The 5,816-nt window shown below is 42.1% G+C and overlaps 1 pseudogene; it reads right to left on the reverse strand.

Moving 5' to 3' along the window:
• Nucleotides 1-4,166: 4,166 nt before the first annotated feature.
• Nucleotides 4,167-5,182, reverse strand: LOC139438244 (KH domain-containing, RNA-binding, signal transduction-associated protein 3 pseudogene; annotated as a pseudogene).
• Between the last annotated feature and the right edge of the window lie 634 nt (nt 5,183-5,816).

Here is a 5,816-nt window from a genome sequence, read left to right on the forward strand (position 1 = left end):
TATTTGATATTGTAATCTGGAAGTCAGGTTCTCCTTCTCACCAAAAATTTTAATATAGATTGACTGTGTTTTGGAGGCTCTTCAACACTTCATCCAGTTTATACTGCACTCTCAGAACAAACCATGGTTAATAGTTCAGTACCCCTCACATTTCTCTGCACCTTTGTCTTTCAATGGGTGTGCATGTTCACTTTCAGGAAAGCCAAAGTCTGTGTAACAATTTCCCTTTCAAAAATGTAGTTTCATTCCCCAGGTTTTTCTTTAGATTTAGGACTATAGTTTTGTTTAAGAAAAATGTTTTATTAGAAAGCTGATTTTACATCACAAGGATAACAACACAAGATTCCAGTACATCACCCCACCAAAAAAACACCTGGCATTATTGTGGAATATTTGTCACTAAGGATGAAAGAGCATCAAATATTATTGCTAACTATAATCTATAAAATACATTTGGTGTAATTTTACCACACAACATGTTATTAACACCATGCATTATGGTTTAATATAGTTCAATTGAAGGATAGCTTTCTTTCAATTGATCTTTATGCTCTTAGACTATGCCTTTCATCCACAAATTCATTTATAAATAGCAGTGCTACTTATAATCACTGTAATGTATTGCTAATAACTATCCATTTTCACACATTTACATCAACCTAAGTAAAAAATCTGCAAACATTAAGCATCAGATTCACCTTTTCAATTCTCATTCTCTCTTCTCAAAGACTATAATCTAGATTTTGAGCCTACTGGTTTACTCATAATACTTAGATAATATTAGTGAATCAATACAATATTTCCCTTTTTGTGTGTGGTTTATTTCATGCTCATAATGTCCTAAAGGTTTATCTGTGTAGTCAGAGGCATCACAATCTCATTTCTGCGGCGGCTTGCTCGGTCGGTAGAGGTGGGGTCTGGCTGCGGACGAGGGGTCGGTCCAGCTCTGGACAAGGGGTCGGTCCCGCTTGGGACGAGGGGTCGGTCCGGCAGCAGACGAGGGATCGGTCTCACAAGGGGTTGCGTGGTTCGGCTGACGGAGTCGCCCGGCGAAGCCGGCGACAAAGGGGTCGCCCGGAGAAGCAGGCGACGAAGGGGTCACCCGGAGAAGCAGGCGACGAACTGGGGACAAGGGAGGCCAGGCCCTTGTCGGGGGCTCTCAGGACTGGAGGGCGCACGGCAGAAGAACTACCGCGGAGACAAGGTAAACACGCAAGTCCAACTTTAGTGAGGGAGAGGCAACAGTTTTATAGGGGCTGGGGAAGGCTGATTGGTCGAAGCCACACCCTGTTCTGATTGGTTGCCGGCGAAAGGTCAGTGGGCGGTACTGGACGGGGGAGGGGTGGTGGTTAGGGATTGGCTGTCGCTGTTGCTGGGGGAAGGGGCAGGGTTTAGGGATTGGTGGCTGCTGTTGCTGGGGTGGAGGGCAGACTTGAGTTTCCCGCCCACACCTGGCTGTTGCTGCTGTCGGGGGAAGGGAAAAGGGCGGGCTGGATTTTTCCGCCCACACCTGGCTGTTGCTGCTGTCGGGGGAGGGGAAAAGGGCAGACTGGAATTTTCTGCCCTGCACCTGCGCAGGGAGAAGGAAGAAGAAGGGTGCCGCCCCACAAGGCATCGGGTGGTGCCATCTGGGAGGAGGGGCGGCCGCGGAAGCATGGCTGCCGAGAAGGGGAGACCCGAGGGCACTCTGCGCCCATGCCGAGCTTCCTTCAGGGGTGGCGGTGGGCCCGACCAACCACCCTATTATGGGGGCAGCGGAATTAGGCCTACCGCAGCCGCTCCCCTGCCAGGCCAGCAAACCACACTTCAGCCCGAGGGGTGACCGCACATTTCTGCCTACAGCTGCACAGTATTCCATTGTATATAGATACTATATTTTGTTTATCCATTCATTTGTTCATATTTGGATTGTTTCCATTAGCAAGTGAGGATAATACCACTTGACATTGGTGTGCAAACATAAGTTCTCATCCTGCTTTCAGGTCTTCTGAAAATATTCCTATTAGAGAGATTACCGGATCATATGCATTTCTATATTTATCTTCCAGAGGATCTACCAAAATATCTTTTACAGAGGCTGCTCTATTCTTTATTCCCACCAACAGTAGAGTGTTCCTATTTCTCCATATCCTCTATATTTGTAGTTTTCTGTTTTTCAATAATGGCCATTCTATAATGTATGAAATGAGATCTCATTAAAGTTATGATCTGCATTTCCCTATTAGTTAGTAATGTTGAGTGTCTTTTCACATGTAACTTTTCTTTGTAAAAATGCCTATTCCAGTACTTTGTGCTTTTTAAGATTGTTGTTGGGTTCCATGATTTTTGGAAATCAAATGCTTATGAGATATATGGTTTCCAAGTATTTTCTCCCATTGAGTAGGATCCCTTTTCACCTTTCTAACAAAGTCCTTTGAAGTACAAAATCATTTATCTGTCTTTTCTTTTGTTGCTTTTATTTTTAGTGTAAGATTTAAGAAATCACCAGCAGATCTTGATGTTTCACTAAATTTTCTTCAGGGAGTTTTATTGTTGTAGCTCTTATATTTAATTATTTGATACAATTTTGATATAATATCTGTATAAGGTGTGAGGTAGTGGTCATCTTTCTCTTTTGGTCGTGGATATTCAGTTCACAAGGCAGCATAGGTTGAATAGAATGTTCTGATCTATCTGAGTGGGTGTGCTAGCCTTGTCAAAAATCACATTACTGTATATTTGAGGGTTTATTTCTGAACTCTCAGTTTTATTCCATTGGACTCCATGTCTATCTTTATATCAGTACCATGCTGTTTTACCACTGTAGTTAGTATGCTTTAAAGACATGTTTCTATGGAATTTGAATGTGTTCATATGGTCACAGGGTATTATCTCCAGATGGAGGCCCACACAATAACCAACAAAATATAAAATTCCCATCTTGAACAGCCCTACTACATTCTGTAGTAGAGTGGCAAGAATCCCTAGGGTACATAGATGGTGCCTAATAAGAGAAAATAGATCAATGTGCTAAGCCATCAATATTAACGCTTATGCTTATATTTATGAACCTTGTTCTTGTGAATTGAAACTTAGTCTGATAATATCCATTGCCTAAGAATTACTTCCTGAAAATTTCCTGATTACAAAAATGTGACCCCTTTCTAAGCCAAACACAGAATATAACTCACTACCTTCTGTCTAGTGTGGGACATGATTCCTGGGATGAGCCTCCTTGACACAAAATGATTATTCTCAAGCACCACACAGAAATATATTTGAAAAAAGACCTTGGCTAAGGGTGGGCGTGGGGGTAGATTTAAATACAAAAGAGGTTTTATGGCTAAGAGATTTGAAGGTGAAATAGGAGGTCATTCCAGAGATTGTGCTTATGCATGTCACAGAGGCATTTCACTAGCTGCCACAGTAAACAAAGCTTCAAATATGGGGATCCTGAGGACTCTAGAGACATCTGGATGCAATAGGCAAGGTACACAACCCCATGAAATCAGCAACCCATCAGTGGGCCTTACTTTTGAATATATAATAACCTATTTCTTCACTTTAATAGAATTAGGCTCATTTTTAATTTCCTTACACATGATTTTTCTAACCCTCTTATTTTATCATATAATTAACCCATTAAACATATGTTTCAGAGATTAAATCTATGGCCTGTATGCTGATTGAAGCCTGAATCTTAGCAGAGTTGCAGCCAATACCTCCCATTCATCACACTTGCCCAGAATGACTAAGAAAATGTGATAATGGACAACTCCCATCCCAAAAAGCAGAGTGTGTGCAACTGCAAGTAAAACTTTCCTTTCATTTGCCATGTAATATCTAAGCACCCTCTCAATTATAAATAAAGTGGGCATCATCCCAAATTCCTCAAGATTGAGGAATGAGCAAATATAAAGGGGGACTGTACCTATGGACTAAAGTAGACTTGTTATTATCCTAGCAATGGAAGAACTTGTATCATTGATATTAAGACAGTGGTCACCATAGGTTCTGAGGGGAGGGATGAATAGGTATAACATTGGTATTTTAGGGACATTGGAATTCTTCTGCATGTTATTGCAATGATGGATACAAGCTCGAAGTCGTAGTCTTAAAAGGCTTCTTGTGCACGGCATGGCGGCGGAGGTACTCAGTGTAGGGACTGAGAAGCCCTATTCCACAACTCATTGGCCCTTGGCTGGGAAGGTTATGTCCCTTGAGACAACCCAACTCCAACCGGCCCCAATGCCTCCTCTTCCCCTGGTTATTGCTGTGGTTGGTACGCGTCATTTACGGAAGGGTTTCTGTCCAACCACTGGGACATCTACATTTTCTGAACCACCGTTCAAGTGTGTTAATTCATGGAGGTGCGCTTGCCTGATTTCATCATTGTAGTCAGGAGGAATGAGGAACATTTTTATTTCTTCCAGGGCATGTCCCATTCAGGTATATGCTTCTGCAGGAGGGGCAAAGACTTCAGTGAGAAAGTAGAGTTCATGACTGAGGTGGAAATACTTTGCTTCTCCACTTTTCCTCAATTCTTCTTTTGCCTTATCTCGCAGATAACCTTTTCCAAGGATGGACATTTTTGTCAAGGTTTCTTCCTGTAAACGCTTCAGAGAGTTGCTTGTCTCATGGACACCAAAGTTTCCAAGCAAAGTTGAACTTAGGGAATTGTTCTACAGAAATTAACATTTTTTCTGTTCCAGCTTCATGTTCTTATTAATCACCACATCAATGTACTTTTCTTCATCCTTGCCTTTTCCTTTTTGAAACTTTCCATTTCTTGTTTCACCAGCCTCAGAATGTGCGTTAAAGGGGCCCAGGGACTCTTCCGCCATCAACTTCTGGGTATTTCTTCTCCATGCTTGCCGGCCACTAGACCAGTATTACCAACTTGAGGAGACCAGACTCCGACTCCACCCACGCCCACAATGGGGTGGATCTGGGCGCTGCCTGACAAGCCACTCCGGGCGGTTAGGCGGCGGCGGCGGCAGCGGCGGCGGGTCATGTGCTGATCGCTCCTGTGGCCTCTGAGAACACGGAGGGAGGCGACAGCTGCCTGTCAGATGTGTTCACGTTCCTGCTTCCGCGGAGGAGGAGTGAGGGCGGCTAGTGACCAGCGCCCCTGGCCCTTCTGTCCATGATCCTCAAGCAGGTCTAGTACCCACTGGTAACTCACGCCAGGCCCAGCTGCCATCTTCCCTATATTTTTGATGTAACCTTTATGTAATTTAACACTTATTTAAAAATAAAGTTAAAATAAAAATCAGGACAGGAAATGAGAGTCCTCCAACTTTGTTCCTTTTAAAATATAATTTGACTGTTTGGGACCACTTACCCTTCCAAATACTTTGATAATTGGCTATTCCACTTTTGCGAAATAGGCTCTTGGAATATTTGTTAAATGTGAGTTTCATCTGTAACACCATTTTTGTAAAATTGAGAGCTTCTCTGTATTCATTCTTCCAATTTTGAGCACAGAATGTCACATTTATTTAGGTCTTCCTTTGTTTCTATCAGCAATCTTTTGTAGTTATCTGAATACAGGTACTTTATGTCTGTTAAATTTATTCCTAAATATTTGATTATTTAGTTGCTATTTTAAATGGAATATTTTCCTTACCTCCTCCTTAGATTGCTCATTAGTAGTGTACAAAAACAGTGCTCATTTTTTTCTTTTATCCTACCACTTTCCTGAACTCCTTTATACTTCTAGTAATTTTACTGTGGCATTTTGGGGATTTTCTAGGTGTAGCTTCATATCCTTAGAGAGTAGCAAAAATTTTTGCTTCTTTCTTTCCTATTTGGATGTGCTTTAATTCTTTTACTAG

The sequence above is a fragment of the Dasypus novemcinctus genome, chromosome Y (assembly GCF_030445035.2).
Source record: "Dasypus novemcinctus isolate mDasNov1 chromosome Y, mDasNov1.1.hap2, whole genome shotgun sequence".
NCBI lineage: Eukaryota > Metazoa > Chordata > Mammalia > Cingulata > Dasypodidae > Dasypus > Dasypus novemcinctus.